Below are 21,304 nucleotides of genomic sequence, written 5' to 3' on the forward strand. Positions count from 1 at the left end.
CCATTACTAGCTACCTAACCTCTAAATGACACACATATGTAAAGCATAAACTCTAACATCCACACATAATAGAAACTTGAAATGTTTTCTAGGTCTTACCTCATCTATGATTGTTTCTAGCTTCACTCATTTGCTTGCAAATTTTATAATCTCATTTCTTCAAGTGAATAATATTCCTTTGTGTAAATGAACCACTTTTTCATTATACATTCATCAGTTGATGAACATCTAGATTGTTTCCAAATTCTGGAAATTATGAATTACAGTAGCAATGAACACAGATGAGCAAGTGTCTCTGTAAGATGGATAGTCCTTTGGGTATTTTCCCAACAACAGCATAGCTAAATATTGCGGTAGATGTATTTTCAGCTTTTCAAGTAACATCCACTCTGATCTCTGTAGTGACTGCATGATTTTATATATACATATATAAAAATGTATATTTTATTCATTAAAATTTATTCACATTACATCCTGATTGTTATCCCCTCCCTCTTATCTCTTATTCCCACCATCCCTCCCTCTTCTGCCTATTCTCCTCCCCAAGACCTCTAATGGGGGGGGGGTGGGCTCCCATCCCAACTGTCTGGTGACAGCTTTTTAAGTCTCATCGTGATAGCCTGCATCCCCTTCCTCTGTGTCCCTAGTAGGCCTTCTTGCTTAGGGGCAGTGACCAAATCATGGGCACCAGAGTGCATATCAGAGATTCAGCAGCAGTCCCCCCCTGCCCCATGTGGAGAATAAGCATTCCATCAGTTACACCTGAACAGGGGGTCTTGGTTCTCTGCATGCATTGTCCTTGACTGGTGCATGAGATTATGCAGCCCCCCCTCCCCCCACCGCGTCCAGATCCGCAGGCCTACCTGTGGAGCTCCTGTTCCCTCCCAGACTTTCCATGCCCCCACTCTTCCCTACAACTTTCAGTGGTCCACCCGGAGTCCAGATTTTAGTCCCAGTATCTGTGCCGATACCCCCCTAGGTGGAGTTTCTCAGATGGCATCTATGTTGGGCTAATATCCACTTATAAGTGAGTATATACTCTGTGTGTGTCTTTCTGGGTCTGGGTTACCTCACTCAGGATGATCTTTTCTAGTTACATACATTTGCCTGCAGATTTCAAGATTTCCTTGTTTTTGATAGGTGAGTAGCTGCGGTACATTTCCATTGTGTAAATGTACCATAATTTCTTTATCCATTCTTCCACTGAGGGACATCTAGGTTGTTTCCTGTATCTAGCTATTACAAATAATCCTCCTATGAACATGGTTGAGCAAATGTCCTTGTTGTATGGTGGAGCATCTCTCTGTATATGCCCAGGAGTAGAATAGCTGGGTCTTCCCAATTTTCTGAGAAAGAGCCAGATAGTAGAAGTAGTTGTCCAAGTTTGCATTCCCACCAGCAATGGAGGAGTGTTTTCCTTTCTCCACATCCTTGCCAGCATGTGCTGTCACTTGAGTTTTGTATCTTAGCCATTCTGATAGGTGTAAGATGGAACTTCAATTTTCTTGATTACTTCATTTAATTTTTTCAACAGAAATCTAGTTGTAGTAGTTTAAATGGAACTTTTACAGCTTACAGTGATGTAGAAAATATTTCTAATCCCATTAATTTTTATACTTTCTTTATCCATTCTTCAGTTTATAGACATCTATACAACTCCTAGACCTATGCCCAAAGGACTCAGCATCCTACTCCACAGATGCTTGCTCAGTTATTTTCATTGCTGCTCTAGTCACAATAGCTAGAAAATGGAAACAACCCATATAACTTTCACCTGAAACATTGGTAAGATAAATGTGGTACACTATGGAATACTATTCAGCTGTAAAGAAAAATGAGATCATGAAACTTGAGGCAGATTGATTTAACTAGAAAATATCATATTGAGTGAGATAACCCAGACACAGAAAGACAAATGTCACATGTTCTCTCTCATCTGAGACTCCTAAATCCAAATCTTTAGATGTGAGTACATAACCTGGAGTAATTGAAGAAATTATTAATGTAAAAGGAAATCATGTAGGAAGAGGGGGAATAGAGAGGGGAATAATACAGTACAAATGATCTAAAGGGCAAAGTGGAAAAAATAGAAGGGATTTAATGAGGGAAAGAGAATGGATATAAATACAGAAAAAGCAAGGAGGGTAAAATAATAGTAAGGATGTCTGAAGAAGTCAAAAGGGATCTTATTACACAAAATGCATATAAGTTTAAATGAAATTTTCCATCTGGAATGACAATGCTACCCCTACCAACAGTATAGTATGAAATTCCCAATGTATAAAACAAATATGTAAAATTCAGAAAACAATTAATAATTCCTATAACCCCAGAACTTGAGAGGGGGTTGTATAAAGGCAGAGAATTACACATTGCAAGCCAGGGTCATATAGTGAGTTTCAAACTACCCTGAACTACAGAGACCGAAACTCAAGACAAAAAAAGTAAGAATAAGAAAGGCCAATCCTAATTTGTACCTAGAAGATTCTTTCTATTAAATAAAAGAAAAAAAATGGCTGTAGTAAAGAGTGCTAGCTCAGTATATTGCTTTCTACCTAAGTATAAGGACCTGAACTGGATCCCCAGAAGTCATGTAAAAAAAGCCAGATATGGTGGCACATGCTTGAAATCACAGAACTGCAGAGGCATAAACAGAAAGACCATTGGGGCCTAGACTACTTGGTAAGCTTCATAAGCTATAAATTGAATAAATATGATACATAATTTACATGCCAAATACATACATTCTTTCTGTCTCTCTGTATCTGTCTCTGTCTCTCTGTCTCTTTCTCTCTGTCTCTCTCTCTCTCTCTCATATATATATATATATATATATATATATATATATATATATATATGAACCAATTAGAACAAGGACAACACATTATCCTAATACAGGGTTACTGTTTAGTCTAATTGGAAAGTGCTCTGGGCATAACCAATGCAGGCACTGACCTAGACCCTAACCTTTGCCTTCACTTGGTATACTACATCAGTGGTTAAAAAAAAAAGTATTGTAGAAGAAGGTACCCATACTAATGAGAAATCTTAGATTCACAAACCCAAAGTTTTTAATTCTTCCACCAATTAGGAAAGAAGGGCTATATTGCTTCCATGGTTAGTGTTATTTGTGAGGAGTCTATAATTTCTTCTTTGAAGATGAACTTGAACGAACTTTAAATTTGAGTTAATCCTGATAAACACATTAGAGTTAGAAACCTATTGTACAATGTCATTTGCCCTCCCTCCTCTTTACCCTTTATCCTCCAAGTACAAGAGTGAGCCCTGCAGGCAGTCCAGTGATAAAGGCTACCTTGTCTTGCCTTAGAATTTCCATTTGATTTGTTCTCTTTGAGGGTTCTACATACTTGTACTATAGCCCAATTTGCAATCTTAATTTGCCTACTTTACTTCACACAGCTTCTTTCAGCTTCCATGCTTGGTGTTGGCAAATACAGATCACAAGATTGTAGTACAAGTACAGAATACCAGAGGCTGCTTTCACACTTATGGTTTAAACAGTTCAATTCAAAGTCATATACCCTCAGTTTAAACACAATAATAACACATCTGTATAATGTTGTAAGAAACCACTCTTCAAACAAAACAGACATGAATATGGTGAAGAAAACTGAATTTTTAAATGATATACGTTGTTGATACTGATAAAACACAAATTGTGATGGCTACTGGTCTCTTTCTCTTATTCTTGTGATAAAATACTGTGAACAAAAACAATTTATAAGAGATTGCATTCATTCTTGCTCATTGTGTTGGGGAAGTCAAGGTAGTAGGAGCTTGAAGCAGTTGGTCATATCACAGCCGTGGTCAGAAAGCAGAGAGTGCTGAGTACATGCTGCATCTCATCCCCTTTTATATTTACACTGTCTAGAATCTGATCCAAGGAAGGGTGGCATCCACAGCGGGCAGGTCTGTATGTATGTGTGCCCTCCCTTTTACACACACACACACACACACACACACACACACACACACGTCCAAAAGCCTGAATCCTACGTGATTCCCGATTTTTCTAAGATGACACTTAAAACTGATAATCACAGTGATACTGTACAAGAAAACATTTTATAAAGGAAATTATATAATACTCATAATAAACGTAAAAAATACAAAAAGCCAAGATTTGTTACTAATAGCCTTGCTACATTCCAAATGAAGAAGCACTTCCTCAACTCTTCAATTTTGTAACAATATTAATCTAAAACTTCTTTATAACTAATAATTAATTATTAGATTATATTCCCCTGGGATCAAAAACAAGAGAATTCTCAACATTTTCATTCAAACCTACAGACTTTAGCAGATACAAGTTAGGAAAGGAAGGGTAATAACGTTATCTAGATCAGAAAGAAAGATGTTAAACTATTTTATGACTAACATGCACAAGTATGTACATAAATCAATGCAATTTACAAAATAAGCAACCAAAACAAACATGTAGTCTCGGAAAATAATAAAGATAAATATCAACATGAAAACTATTTGGCTTTTCCGAGTAGCAGTCGAGATGGCTAAAGTGGAGCAGAAGAAGCAGATCCTCTGCTTACTTACCGCGGCGTGGAACCTTCCATAAGTTCATCTACCACATCTTGGACCTGGACACATCCTATGAGCAGCTGACGCAGCTGTACAGCGCCTCCCAGAGGCGGCGCCTGAACCGTGGCCTGCGGCGCAAGCAACACTAGCTTCTCAAGCACCTGATAAAAGCCAAGAAGGAGGCTCCACCCATGGAGAAGCCAGAGGTGGGTGGTGAAGACCCACCTGAGGGACATGCTCATCCTGCCCGAGATGGTGGGCAGCATGGTGGGAGTGTACAACGGCAAGACCTTCAACCAGGTGGAGATCAAACCAGAGATGATCGGCCGCTACCTGGGCAAGTTCTCCATCACCTACAAGCCTGTGAAGCAGGCCTCCCTGGTATAGGTACCACCCACTCCTCCCGCTTCATCCCCCTCAAGCAGCTGAGGCCAATAAAGACTCTTGTATAGTCAAAAAAGAAAGGAAGAAAAAGAAAGAAAGAAAGAAAGAAAGAAAGAAAGAAAGAAAGAAAGAAAGAAAGAAAGAAAGAAAGAAAGAAAGAAGACAGACTATTTCCATTCATATAGATTAGCCATGAAGCTCTATAAATAAATAAAACTAGAAATACTTACAAAAGTACCAAAAATGATATACTTATGAATAAATCTGGCAAAACTCATTCAAGAGCTGAGCACTGAAACCTATAAACCATTACTGACAGAAATTGAATAATGAAATAAAATATACTGTGTTTATGAGATAGAAGATTCAATATCATTGTCATTTCTCTGTAAACCGATCTCTTAACTTAATGGAATGACATTCAAAATTCTGGCATGAGTTATAGTTACAGAGAAGGAATTTGCTATCAAGACAAAAGACTATGCTATAACTATTGCATATCATATAGACATATTTCTGTCCAACTGCACGGAACTGAGTTTTTCTGTATGAACAATTTTTAATGTATTGTTTGAGACAGGTTTGAGACAACACAACAGATATTGTGTTGAATATCAGTATTCAACACAGGCTGGCTTCAAACGCTTGATCTTTTTACCTTGGCCTCCCAAGCTCTTGGATAGCTGGTATGTACTATGCTGTTCCTGCCTCTGAGATTTGGTACACATTTTTTGCATTTGCATATGTTGAAACATAATCGCCAGTGTAGTATTAAAAGGTGGGACCTTTGAGAGATGAATGGATCATGAGAGAAAGTCCTTTGAGAGTTTGATCATTACCATTATAAGAGAAGCTTTTGGGAGCATGTTTGTCATTTCCATGTTAATAGCGTATACAGCAGTAATTAAACCCTCAGTAGGCACTGAATCTGTAATATTGAAGTCTTGAATTTCTTAGACTCCAGAATTGTATGCAGTAAATTTCCATTGTTTTCAAATTGCTCATCTGAGGCATTTTACTATAGTACCTCAAAAGCACATGGATTTTCTATTTCTGTCTGCTAATAAGAACTAGATATGGTAGCCACATCACAGAAGTCAGTCCACCTAGAGTCCGTATTTTCAGTTCTAATGCCATTTTCCAAGGAAAGGAATTAAATTCAGTTGGAGAATAATGTGAGTATAAGGCAAAGAAAGCACAATGCAGGCCTGGAGTATCCTTTATTACCCAAAAATAAAGTTTAAATATAAATGATAGCTTGTCAAAGGATTATATAGCCAAACTAAAACAACATTGATTGTCCAAAACTGGAGCAATTTGAGCTATACAATGATATTATGGAACTGGCAGCAAGGCCCAATGCTGAAGCCAACACCCATGCAGCACATTGAACATGGAGATGTTGAGCCACTGCCTACATAGCACCTTCACTGCTAGGTCCTAGGGTCTTTGATACAGGAAGGTACTCCACGTGCTATCAGAGGAGAAATGTAAACACAAAGCTAGCCACAAACCCTTTACCTACAATAGTATATTGTATGCGAGATACACTAGGGCGAAGATGGCACAAAGATAATGGAAATAACCAACTAAAATAACTGATTTAACCGAAGGCCTACACCATGAGGTAGAGCCCATACAAAACAGTGCTTGGGTGAACAAGAACATAAGATTAGATACCCCAGGGACCTAGGGAGAAACAACTAATTCTGCTTTAAAAGGGAAAATCACAGTGATAAAATAATTCCTAGTGATATTCTACTATGTTCATATACCATACCAGTGCGCCTTGCTTAGCTATCATCAGAGAAGCTTCCTCTTGGATGGAAACAAATATGGAGACCCTAGCTAGACACTACAGAGAAAAGGGAGGGAGGGAGAGAGGGAGGGAGGGAGGGAGGGAGAGAGAGAGAGAGAGAGCGAGAGAGAGAGAGAGAGAGAGAGAGAGAGAGAGCATGGAACATTCCAAATGGAATGTCTCTATTAAATCCCTCTTCTCCTACAGACTGGGAAAAGATCTTCACCAGCCCTACATCTAACAAAGGGCTAATATGCAAAATATACACAGAACTCAGAAATTGAACACCACCAAACCAAATAATACAACTAAGAAATGGGGTACAGAACTAAACAGAGAATTCTCAACAGAGGAATGTCAAACAACTGAGAAACACTTAAAGAAATGCTCAACCTCCTTAGTCATCAGGGAAATGCAACTCAAAATAACCCTGAGATTCCATCTTACACCTATCCGAATGCCTAAGATTAAAAACTCATGTGACAGCACATGCTAGCGAGGATGTGGAGAAAGTGGAACACTCCTCCATTGCTGGTGGGAGTGCAAACTTGTATAATCACTTTGGAAATCAATCTGGTGCATTCTCAGGAAATTGGGAATAACTCTACCTCAGGACCCAACCATACCACTCTTGGGAATATACCCAAAAGATGTTTCACCATACAACAAGGACATTTGCTTAACTATGTTCATAGCAGCTTTATTCATAATAGCCAGAATCTGGAAACAACCTAGATGTCTCTCAACCAAAGAATGGATAAAGAAACTGTGGTACATTTACACAATGGGATACTATACAGCTATTAAAAACAAGGAAAACTTGAAATTTGCAGGCAAATGGATGGAACTGGAAAAGATCATCCTGAGTGAGGTAACCCAGACCCAAAAAGACACACATGGTATGTACTCACTCATAAGTGGATATTAGCTGCATAATACAGGATAACTACACTACAACAACACAGACTGAAACATCAACCAACGACTATGTATGATGTGGACCTAGAACCTCTGCTCAGATGTAGTACTACAGTCTCCTTGTGGATCCCATGTGTGGAGAGTAGGGACTACTTTGGACATGCACTCTGGCCGCCGAACTTAGACCACTTCGCCCTGGGAAGACGGCCTTGCCAGGCCACAGAGGAAGAGGTTACAGGTAGTACAGATAAGACTTGATAGGCTGAGGTCAGATTTTCGGGGAAGAGGGCTCCTTTTTCTCAGTACTAAGGGAGGGAGGGAGAGAGTATGAGGGAGGGAGAGGGGATGAGGGAGGGAGGGAAGGGGGATCAGGAGGGAATGATGGCAGGAGATACAATCAGGATGTAAAGAATTTAAACTGCAGAGCAAGCAGGTAATTTACATTGCTAATCCTACTATATAGGACTAGCTCTGAGATTGGCTGAGACATGAATGTCTAGAGATACACAATGCTTCTTGTTGGGTATAGAACCCCTATGAATTACTATTAGATGCCATTCTTCATATGACATGAATGAAGATTCACAGATGTCTTTTTTTCCTGCTCTTACAGAGAACAGAAAAACAGCCTTAATTGTTTGATGCATCATGCACACCTTATACCCTTATAACTTTAGGACTGTATAATGCTTGTGAGAAATTATACGCTTTCAGAACAAAAGAACCAGATATTGACATTGGATCAGACCTGACAGGATGCATTCCTATCAGCATGCTGGACACTGACATCCTGTATCCTTCAGGTTCCAGCACCAAGTGCTTCAATTGCTGTTCCTCATCAGAACAAGACAGCTCACAGGACACTTTCAAAGAAAGCTTCCAATCCCAATTGGTCCAGCATTTCAGACTGTCCTACAGAGGACTCTAATTAAGCCTGGAATTTATCAACAATTAGAAATTGGATCACAAATGTGAATCCTAGCTTGTTTAACCATTTCCCCAATTTTATTTGGGTCCCTACTAGTTAGTATTCATCCCTAATCAGCCAGAAGAAACCTTACAAGAACAATGCCCCATTTTCTTTAAGGGGTTCTGGTAGGTTTTTAGTTGCTCTCTTGGACTATAGAAGGTTATTATCAATGAGAGTTGGTTACAAGATTTATTGATCATATTTAGAAAGAAATCAATGTTAAACTAAGCAATGTCTCTCTTTTCCCTTATCTTACATTCTTAGGTTTGGAGATAGGGGTTGAAAACAAAGAAGGAGGAATGTAGGAATATATAAGGAAGATAGAAAAAAAGATTAGTGAATCTACTCCTCAACTTGATGCCTTAATTGTCACTCATGAGGTTATTTTTAATTCACTGATACAGAATTCTGTATATAGATGCAAAATAAGTTTAATTCTAGATACAGTGGTATAGAATTCAAATGTAAACTTATTCTTCACACACACACACTATATATATATATATATATTTTCATATATATATATATATTCTAATATGAGGTATTATACCCATATAACTCAATTATAATACAAGGTTTACTTCCAATACTTTGAAAGTGCTATAGCTGGCTGTTTAGAATAAATAAGTTATACAAGTTAATTATTAGCTGGTCAAATCATGGTCATGTCAATCACTAGTCAACTTTTATCACAAAAATATACGTCTTAAGTGTGGCAGATAGATATAATTCTATGGGAAGATAAGGTAGGGTTGTTAGATAAGGTCTTCAAAAGCCTCAGAGGCATGCAGACTATGGCATTTAAAATGGTTTTCTTATTTTAAAGATTCATTTACAAGGAGACAGGTTATCCTGGGAACACCTAGCCTACCTCCAAAAGGATGATGAAGATTAAGTAAAATCCTTATGGAGTTGGCTTCAAATGTGGCAAACAAGCCACTAGGCAAAATGTTCTTGTTTCTACAACACACAGAATTCTGCCTAATGAAGGTCAGGTTTTGGTGTAGGCAGAGTCGATGGCCAAACACTGTCAAGACAGGGTAAGCAAGTCCTCAATAGTTCCTGCCTCACAAATATGTGTATCAGAAGGCCAAAGGTTATGCTCCAACATTTTTAGAGAGTTTTGTGGGACTATTCATGTAGAAAGCTGTCTCGGTCATGTTTTCATTTGGAAATCTACTAACCTGAACTCCTGGCACCCTCAGGTAATCAAGTTTATTCCTTCTCAAGTCTCTGATCGAGTTGAAGACCAGGTAGCTTAGTTTTACAATGAAGCTTAGTTGTTTAGGGGTTAAGATGTTTTTATGTCTAGGTAGATGTTTTAAGTTGATAATGGCAAGATATGGTGAAGATTGATTTACATTCAGAATTTTAAACGCACCAAGATAGGAAAGATGTTTTCTTCAAGGATGCCAGATACAAATAGCCAAATCACTATGAATGTAACATTTATGTGGACAAAACATTAAGAATATAACAAATACATGATTCCTGATTGTGTCATGGTTCTTCTTGCTATAGGTAGTTTATTGTATATACATGTAATGATATAAATCGATATGTAAAAATAAAAATGTTTAATTAATTAATAAATTTCCTCCTCTCAGAGCTCAGGAAACTCCTAGAAAGAGGAGGTTGAAAGAATTTAAGGGGCTGGGGAGATGAAGAAGACCAAGAAAACGAGGACCTCTAAATCAACATTAGGAAAGCTCTTATGAACTCACAGAGAGTAAAGCAGCATGCACAGGGCCTGCACGGGTATGCACCAGATCCTTAGTCTACATATTATGGCTTCCAATTTAGTGTTTCTATGGGATTTCTGAGTATGCAAACAATTGGATCTCTGATTCTTGGGCCTTCTCTTGGGCTTTTTTCCTTCTGTTCATTTGTCTTGTCCAACTTCGATGTGATAGTTTTTGTTTTATCTTATTATATTTTATTTTGTTAAACTGTTTAAAGAATGGATGAGTGAATGGAAACCTAGTGACTAGGATAAAAGTTAACAACTAAACTGTCACTTATACCTGTTGGGAGTTTTATACAATAGATTGACACTTGGTCTATCCACCACTTCCTGGACAGGCTTCATTTTCAGTAGTAGTAGACCAAAATGTAATGGATTCCACATACTTGTGAATGTGTGCTTTATTTGTTTACATATTGTTTGTTCATTTGTTTGTTTACTTTGGAGTATGGTTTTATTTTGTTTTCTTGGGTTTGGGAGGACTTGGTATTTTTTTTGTTCATCTTTTGGGGAGAAGGATCTAAAAAGACTTTAGGGAAGGAAAGAATATGATCAAAATATATATTTAAACTTTGAAATTGTTTTAAATAATAAAAATATATTAATTTTAAATTTGATATTTTTGGATTACAAGTCAATTAACAAAGTAAACATCTGAAAATATTCATATTTAAATAAATTTCTCAATAAACCACTCCTCCACACTAAATAATTTTAATTAATAATTGCAAAGTGAATAAGTAAAAAGAAAATAGCTATTAGAGCTCCATAGTAACAGTTGCTGCAAACAAAATACACTTATAAATGTTAACACTAGTACATTTAACCTTAAGAAGAAATAGGATAGTTATATTATCTCTAAACCTATTTTCTAAAACTTTTATTAATTACTGTTGTGGCTTTAACATATACCCACATGGTTTTTTGAAAATAATCTTCCTACTTTAAGACTGAGATAAATTAATCCATCTCCTTTTTAAAACTGAAGTTGGTTGTTTTGTCTTAAAGAATAAACCATAAGCACAGAAAAATACTAACTTTCCTGGGGGAAAATCCAGCTAATAATACCTGAACCAAGTGATCAATTTCAATATCACTCATGATAAGGAATTTGCCTACCATGTATTATATGATGAGAAGGATGTGAGCTATGAGCATTAGAATTGCCTAAAATCGGTGTAGGTGGGGAATTATATAGTATTTTTCAACTCATCTGTAGTTCGAAAATGATTTTTCCAAATGCTTAAAAACTCCATGCAAGATTTGTTGTAAACAATGCCAATTCTAAAATTTGGCAACATTATTCTAAAATTCAGTTGCAAATGCAAATGATCTAGAACAGCCAAAAACACTTTGGAAAGAATAATAAAGCCAGGAGACAAATTATAAAATTTCAAGATTTTAAAAACCTCATTATTGCAGTAGCTGCATATAAAATGCTGCATCTAGGTAAGATAGATAAATTTGTGAGTTTGAAGATGACTATATACTCATGAAACCATAATGAAAATCAATTCCATAAAAATGTTTGACCCTAAAAGTTTCCACCTGCTCTATAGTATTATTACTATATTGTCATAAGCAAATTTGATGTAAGAGCTCTTATATTAGAAAATATTGAAATATATAACATAGTATTGTCAGCTATCAGTATTACACTGTCAGTTCATCTCTAGAACTCTCTCTGTTTGCATAATTGAGGCTTCATACTAATAAATCCCTATTTCCTCCTCTTCCAACTCGTGGTGCTCACCATTTTAATTTATGCTTTTATGAGTTTAGCTACTCATAAGTAGTATCATAGAGGATTTGTCTTATGTCTGAATTACTTTCTTAAAATAATGTCTTTCACGTTCATTCATGTTGTGACTCATGGACAATGTCTTCCTATTTTAAAGACTGAATAATGCCGCACTGTGTACATATGCCCCATTTTTATTTTCCATCCATCAGTAGACATTTTAAGATTGCATACATATTCTGGATAATATGAATTATGTTTCACTGAATGAATCTCAACAAAGTCCTGATTTCACTGCCCTGGGTTATGGTTATATGCCAAACACTAATGGTCTCTTCAAGATGGACTACAAGTATAAATGTGGGGCTGTAAAATGGAGCTATATAAATGTAAATGTTTTCTATTACCCAATAACATCTTAGCTATCTTCATGTTGTAGCACAATATGTTACTCACATGTTTATAGTAGTACTACTGTAAATAAGCCCGCTGTGTTGCCATTCACATCCAATTTTCTATAATCCATAACACTGGTGAATGATAGTAAAGTGACTGGTATTTATTTTTCTGTGTATGGAACTATACCATTATCATTAGTTTTACTCTGTTCCCACTTATTTAAAATACTTTAGAATAAAACAGTGTGCCACAATAGGCCACAATATTCACATTTACCACATCTCTTAATTGAGTCCTTTTCTCTTGTGCATGATTTGATCCTGTGTTGCTCCAGGAGCAATCAACTGTACTATAGAGCAAGTTTTACCATAAAGACTAAATGTATGCACATAGGTTTATATAAACACCTTACTTGTTTACACAAAGGCAAAATAGTCTAAATGTATTTTCCAGAGTACGTCTCTACACAACTCTATAGGCAGCAGTGTCATTGCTGTATCACATGATCACTCTATTTTTTAAAATTTTATTTTACATGTTTTACTATATTTGTTTCTATATCTGGGGAGGAGGATGCATGTGTACGGATTTCATCATCTACCATATGGGTTCCAGAAATAAAATTAAGGTAATTAGGAAGTAAGTGCATTTACTCACTGAGCCCTCTCCATGGCCTTAAAAAAATCTCCATGCTGTCATCCACACTGCCTGTATCAATTTACAGTCTCAGCAATAGTGTACAAGGGTTGCCTTTAGACACATCCTTGCCAATACCTAGTATCTTTTTTTTCATACTAGCCATCTTAGCAGGTATGCTGGGTAATTTTATGCCAACTTGACACAAGCTAGAGTCAATGGAGATGAGGGAGCCTCAATTGAGAAAATTCCTCAACATGATCAGGCTATAGGCAAGCCTGTAGGATATTTTCTTAGTGAGTGATGTAGGAGTACCCAGGCCATTTTGAGTGAAACCATCCCTGGGCAGGTGGTCCTGGGTTCTATAATAAAGCAGACCAAGCAAGGCATGGGAAACAAATCAGTAAGCTGCACCCCTCCTGGGTCTTTGCATCAGCTCCTGCCTCCTGGTTCCTGCCCTGCTTGAGTTCCTGTCCTGCCTTCCTCGGTGATGAACAACAATGCTATGGGAATGTAAGTCAAATAAGCCCACTTCTCCCCAAGTTGCTTTGGTCATGGTATTTTATCACAGCAATAGAAACATTAACTAAGACAGCATGTATGAGGAAATTGTTTGATTGTAGTTTTGATTTGTGCTTACTGAATGATTATGACATGCATCCCATGCTGCTCATTTGAATGTAATTTTTAGATAAATGTCTTTTTGGTACTTTTAAACATTTTTTTTGTATTTCTAGGAATCTAAGCTGGGGCCTTGTGCATTCTATATAAGCATTCTGCCATTGATGTGGAGCTCTAGATGTTCTACGCATTTGTGCTGTTTCTTCTTATTGAATTTTATGACTTCCTTTTATTTCTATCAGCTCTCTGCTTTGCAAACATTTTCCACTATCTTGTAGGTTATATTTTTATTGTTTCTTGTCCATCTGGGCTGCTTTTTGCCCTGATGGAATGCCATCTGTCTATTTTTGCTTTTGTGCTTGTGCCTTTAATATAAGAGCCAACAAATCACCCACAAAATCAATAGCAAAGTATCCCCTATATATTCTTCTAGGAACTGAACAGCCTGAGGTCTTTTTATATTTTTTTATTAATTAAGCATTTTTACTTTTACATATACATTTATATTATTACACATATATACAATAGATTACTTATAGCAAGAAGAACCATGACACAATCAGGAATCATGTATTTGTTATATTCTTAATGTTTTGTCTATATAAATGTTACATTCATAGTGATTTGGCTATTTGTATCTGGCATCCTTGAAGAAAACATCTTTCCTATCTTGGTGCGTTTAAAATTCTGAATGTAAATCAATCTTCACCATATCTTGTCATTATCAACTTAAAACATCTATTTAGACCTAAAAAACATCTTAACCCCTAAACAACTAAGCTTCATTGTAAAACTAAGCTACCTGGTCTTCAACTCGATCAGAGACTTGAGAAGGAATAAATTTGATTACCTGAGTATGCCAGGAGTGCAGGTTAGTAGCTTTCCTAACGAGAGCATGATAGAGACAGTTTTCTACCTGACTAGTCACCCAAAACTCTCAAAAATGTTCGAGCATCTTCTTCAGCTTTTTGGCCCGATATATCTGACAGACATATTTGTGAGGCAGGAACTATTGAGAAATTGCTTCCACTGTCTTGGCAGAGTTTGGACATCAACTCTGCCTGCATCCAAGCTTGCTCTTTTGTAGGCAGAATTCTGTCTGTGGTAGAAACGAGGAAATTAACTCATGTTAATTGGCCATTTTGGATCATGTCTACTTCACTCTTCTGTGTGTGAATATCCAGCTTTCTAAACATCATTCATTGAAATTAAGATTTTTTTCTCCTTTTGTATTCTCATCATCCTTGTTAAATTCAATGAACTATATATGTGAGAAAAAGCATAAAAATTGGAAAGGAAAAAACAATGTGCATACATACAAGCACACAATACTTGGACTACAGAACAACTTTGAAGTTAGCCTGTGCTTTATGACAACTTGACTCAAAATAAACAAATACTGTGAGAAAATCATTGCCAAGCTTATGTGACAAATATTCCTCAAATCTCAATATAGAAAACACTGACTCTAATTGTTTTGTTGTTTTATTTTGAGGTTTTGTTTTGTTATGTTTGTTTATCCCAGCACTGACTCCTCTTTAAGGGTAAGAATTGAACCAACCAAGGACAATGCATGCAGTAAACCTAGACCCCCTTTTCAGATCTAGCCAATGGACACAGCTCATTCTCCACATGTGGAGAGCAGGGACTGACTCTGACATGAACTCTGGTGCCCTCAATTTGATCACTTCCCCCTTGGTGGGGAGGACTGGGAGCACTCAGAGGAAAGGGAAGCAGGCTATCTGGATGAGACCTGATAGACTGAATTCAGACAGTGGGGGAGGACGTCCCCTTCTGTGTCAGAGGTCTAGGGGAGGGGAATAGAGCAAAAGAGGTAGGAGAACAGGAAACTAATGATGGCTTCTCTTGGGGGGTCTCAAAACCCGCTGTGCACAGAGGCCTCTAGACTTTGCTTTTCTTCCCTAGGCTGTGGCAGATACTGATGCTCCAGGATTCCATTGTCGTCACTTAGATGAAATCATGGTGGAGGGGGGCAGTATCATCTTCCTTGTCCCTCGTTGGTCTAGAAGGCTAAGAAGCAAGCCCTTATATCTAGGGACAGGTGGGTTAAGAAGGAGTCTCCTGGCCTGGACCAAAGCAGTACTTATGTCCAAACGACTGGTCTAACAATTCAAAGGCTCTTCATACATGATCTTGGTAGCTCGTATCATTAATTCCAGTGCCAAGTGGAAGGCAGAAGCAGACACATCTTTGTGACTACAGAATGAGTCCAGACCAGCCAGTGCTACATAGTGAGAGCTTGAGGGAGGGGGCAGCAAGATGGTAGAACTGGTAAAGGTACTTGCGACCGAAAGTTCAGTGTGTAAAATACTTACTCAGCATGCATGAAGGCCCAGGTTTGATCCCCAGTATCCTATAAAACCAGGCATCTCAGTACTGCAGGTTCAAGCAGCAGCATAATTAGTTCAAAGTCATCCTCAGCTACATAGCAAGTTCAAGGCCAGTCTGACTATAGGAAACTCCATCTCTATATAAATCGATCTGGATTTTAAAACAAACGAACAAAAGATTCTTGTTCTTAACTTCTTTGTATCCCAACTCCACTACCCAGTGACACTGACTTCAGGGATGTACCACTGCTCAGGGCACCCATTCAGGTATCCACCTAAACTCATCCACATTGCTTCATACTCCTCTACTCCCAGCTCTGAGCTCTACCAGCCTTTACCACAGGCACCCTGGGTTGCCCATCTCCCACCTGCTGCTCTTTCAGTTCCTTCCACCAGAGGTGCCATTCCAAGGATTCTATCAGAGTTCTATTATCTTCACCCTTCTTAAGGGGTGGCCAGAGCTTTGCTCCCATAGAAACCAGAGTTGCTTTCCCCTGATTGGTTCTATTGCAGTAGCCTTTGCTAGTATCACCTTCTGTCCTTGCTTCTTCAGTGAACTCTTTGACCAAGGGGTAAGGCCTTGAGCCTAGCACAGTAACTCATAGAAGGGGGAGAGCAGAATGGGAGGGCTAGCTGAGTACAGAGCTGGTACACAATCCCCCTGTCCCTGCACAGGACACCATGAAGTGGGTGTTCTTCCTGTTGACAGAGGGGACACTGATTTTACACCCAGCACAGATCAGGCATGAAATACAAAGGGGAGGGCTGTCACAAGCCCTGGATTCAAATGGCAACCTGGATTCTTTTCTGACTATGTCAGGGCATCCATTTCCAGTACAGCCTCTTGAAGACTGTCAAAGCATAAGCCTGGCAAGGGAACCATAACTGCACTTGCTGCACAAGCGGGAGTCCCATTCCTAGAACCCACAATGGAAGGAGAAAGGGCATTCCTGAAAGCTGTCCTCTCATCTCCAAGCATTATGACATATGTTCCCCAAGTCAGGCACACACAATAAGGGGGTGTTTGGTGGTAGGGGATGGTTGCTACCAAGCCTGGTGGCCTAGATTTGTCAAGCCCTGGGACCCACTTGGTGGAAGGAAGGAACTGACTTCCACATGTTATCCTCTGACCTCCACATACATACCATGACACATGAATCGCTCCCTTACACACACACACACACACACACACACACACACACACACACACACACATTAAACAAACAAAAATAATTAAAAAGGCATTACAACAAAGAAAAAATGTAGAAAACCAATAAACATGCAAAAAGACACTCAATATCATTAGTCCTTAGTTAAGTGTGATTTGACGCCATAATTTCAATTTTGGAATGACTAAAATTCAGTGGGTTAACATTAATGTTGGCAAGGATATACAGCAACTGGAAGTCTCGTACAGTCTTCTTGGAAATGTAAAGTAATGCTCTCACTTTAGAAAATAACTGCACAGTTTCTGAAAATGTTAAAATTTAAACAAATATTACATGAATAGTTGTTCTGCCCCTGGGTATTTATGTAAGAGAAATGGGATCGTGTTTTCTTTTAAAGACTTAAATATGAATAATCACAAACACTAGAAACAATTCAACTAGCCATCCATATGCAAATAAATAAAAAATCATGGTATATCATATAATGGAATGTTGCTCAAGGAATCTTGACTCCTTGCCACCAGTTCACAACTTTGGATTAATGCGTCTTTACTTTATTGCAACTTTATATATGGACATTCTGGGTGAGAAAAATTATTTAGACAAATGTTTGGACTACTGAAATTATGTTAAAATAGATCTGAAAAGCACTGCTAGTAGAAAGCACACACGATGAACTATGAACCAGAACAATTTCTGATTTCACCTGTAGTGAAGCACATCAATTGTTTTTTAATTCTAACTTGTTTGGGGATTTGAGTTTGTTTGTTTGTTTGTTTTGTTTTTACTTGCCTGCTAGCTAATTTGTTTTCTAAAATGATATAGCAGTTCTTTATTTAAAATAAAATTGTATGTAATCAGTGACTAGGTAGTAAGCCCTATTTTTTTTTTTTTTGGTTTTTTACTTTTTAATTTTTTTTATAATTTCTGTACCCCATATTTAATTGGATTATTTGGTTTGGTGGTGTTTAATTTCTTCAGTTCTTTATATATTTTGGATATTAACCTTTTGTCCAATGTCAAGTTGGTGAAGATCTTTTCCCAGTCTGTAGTCTGCCATTTTGTTCTGTTGACAGTGTCCTTTGCCTTACAGAAGCTTTTAAGTTTCATAAGGTCCCATTTATGGATGTTTGATCTTAGGGTCTGAGCTGTTGGTGTTCTGTTCAGGGAATTGTCTCCTGTGCCAATGAGATCAAGGCTCTTCCCCACTTTTTCTTCTAACAGATTTAGTGTGTCTGGTTTCATGTTGAGGTCTTTAATCCATTTGGACTTCAGTTTTGTGCAGGGTGATAGATATGGATATATTTTCATTTTTCTACATGTAGTCATCCAGTTAGACATCACAATTTGTTGAAGATGCTATCATTTTTCCATTGTATGGATTTGGCTTCCTTGTCAAAAATCAAGTGTCCATAGGAATGTGGGTTTATTTCTGAATCTTCTGTTTGATTCCATTGATCAACTACCCTATTTCATGTTATATCCCAATTGTCACCTCCTCATTCATGGCCTCACATTCCCACCTTCCATCCCTCTTCCACCCTATTCCCCTCCCCTAGTCCTCTGACAGGGGGGCCACCTCCCCCACCATCTGACCACAGCCTATCAGGTCTCATCAAGATAGCCTGTATTCCCTTCCTCTGTGTGCCCTCAAGGCCACACACCAAGGGGAACTAATCAAATAGCAGGCACCAGAGTTAAAAACAGTCCTAATTCCACTACCCCAGACTCCATGCTCCATGTGGAGAATGAGCTGTTCATTGGCAACATCTGAACTTGGGGTCTAGGTTCTCTGTATGTATTGTCATTGTTTGGTGCATCAGTTTGTACAAGACCCCCTACATTCACTGGCCTTGATGGTATCCTTTTGGAGCCACTGAACCCTCTTCTCCAGATCCTTCCATCCACCCTAGTCTTCCAAAGGACACTCAGCACTTCACTCAGAGTCTGGCTGTGAGGCCTCGTGTCTGTCCGGATCACCCACTGGGTGGAGTCTCTCAGAGGACATCTATTTTGGGCTAATATTCACTTATATGTGAGTATACACCATGCATGTGTGGTTGATCAATGGAATTGAATTGAAGACCCAGATATATACCCACATAACTATGGACACTTGATTTTTAACAAAGAAGCCAAAATGATAAGATGGAAAAAAAGTTAGCATCTTCAACAAATGGTGTTGATCTAACTGAATGTCTACATGTAGAAAAACACAAATATATCCATATTTATCACCCTGTACAAAATTAAAGTCCAAGTGGATTAAAGAACTCAAGTTAATACTAGACACAATAAATCTGTTAGAAGAAAATGAGGGAAAGAGCTTTGAACTCACTGGGACAGGAAACAACTTCTTGAACAGAACAGCAACAGCTCAGGCTCTAAGATAAGCAATTAATAAATGGCACCTCATGAAAACTAAAAGCTTCCATAAAGCAAAGGACACTCTCAGCAACACAAAACAAGAGCCTACATACTGGGAAATATTCTTCACCAACCATACATCTGACAAAGGGCAAATATCCAAAATATATGAAGAACTCCAAAAATTAAACATGACCAAAGTCAAACCCAATTTACAGAGCTAAACTGAGAATTCTCAACAAATGAATATCAAATAGCTAAGAAACACTTTAAAAATGCTCAATGACCTTAGTCATTAGGGAAATGCAAATCAAAACCCTCTGAGATTCCATCTTACACCTATCAGAATAGCAAAAATCAAAAACTCAAGTGGCAGCACATTCTGGCAAGGATGTAGAGAAGGGAACACACTGCCTCACTGCTGGTGTGCGTGCAAAAGTATACAACCACTTTGGAAACCAATCTGGTACTTTCTTAGGAAATTGGGAATAATTCTTCCTCAAGACCCAGCTAAACCACTCCTAAACATACACCTGAAAGATGCTCCACAATACAACATTTGCTCAACCATGTTCATAGCAGCTTTATTCATAGCAATAAGAATCTGGAAACAGCTTAAATATGCCTCAACTGAAGAACTGATAGAGAAACTGTGGTACATTTATACAAAGGAATACTACTCAGCTATTAAAAACAAGGAAACTTGAAATTTGCAGGCAAATGGATGGAACTAGAAATGATTATCTTGAGTGAGGTAACCCAGACCCAAGAAGACACTCATGGTATATACTCACTTATAAGCGGATATTAGTCACATAATACAGGATAACCACACTAGAATACACAGACCTAAAGTTCTCTTTAAGAAGGACAAATAGAATAGACACCAGAAGCAGTTGAAGAGAAGGAACAGAACAGGAGCCAACCATAGAGGTCTTCTGTAAGACTTCACCCAGCAGGGGATTGAAGCAGATGCAATACTCACAGCCAAACTCCAGAGTGGATCACAGGGAGTCTTATGGAGGAGTTGGGGAACAGAGAGACCTGGATGGGACAGTAGCTCTACAAGGAGACCAATGGAGCCAACAAATCCTGGCAGAGGAGGGGGCTGCTGCAGAGACTGATGCACCAACCAAGGACCATGCATGGTGTGGACCTAGACCCCCTGCTCAGATGTAGTAGGTAGGCAGCACAGTCTCCTTGTGGGTCCTATAATACGGGGAATAGGGACTACTTCTGACATGGACTCTGTCCCCCACATGTTGACCACTTCCCCCTGGCAGGGCTGCCTTACCAGGCCACAGAGGAAGAGGATATAGTCAGTCCTCATGAGACTTGATAGGCTGAGGTCAGCTGTTAAGGAAGGAGGGCTCCACTTTCTGAGGCCAAGGGTATGAAGGGAGGTGCCATGAGGCAACAAGGGAGGGGCTACAATCGAGATAGAAAGTGAACAAATTAAGCATTTAAAAATGTTCAGGAGAGGTGGCATGGCAGCCACAACTTCTATTTTTTTCTTCTTTATTAATTTATTCTTGTTACATCTCAATGGTTATCCCATCCCTTGTATCCTCCCATTCTTCTCTCCCTCCCATTTTCCCCTTATTCCCCTCCCCTATGACTGTTCCTGAGGGGGATTACCTCCCCCTGTA

General features: G+C 38.4%; 1 protein-coding gene and 1 pseudogene across 3 annotated transcripts in view; one reads left to right on the plus strand and one right to left on the minus strand.

Annotated features, from left to right (window-relative positions):
- RTL4 (retrotransposon Gag like 4) overlaps window positions 1-21,304 on the minus strand; it is a 315,459-nt gene that overhangs the window by 249,587 nt on the left and 44,568 nt on the right. The gene's annotated exons all lie outside the window — the stretch shown is intronic.
- LOC311601974 (small ribosomal subunit protein uS19-like) lies at window positions 2,620-5,009 on the plus strand (annotated as a pseudogene). The gene is made up of 2 exons: window positions 2,620-2,682; window positions 4,521-5,009. The product of its transcript is annotated as a small ribosomal subunit protein uS19-like (transcript).

The sequence above is a fragment of the Acomys minous genome, assembly GCF_964271855.1.
Source record: "Acomys minous genome assembly, chromosome: 7".
NCBI lineage: Eukaryota > Metazoa > Chordata > Mammalia > Rodentia > Muridae > Acomys > Acomys minous.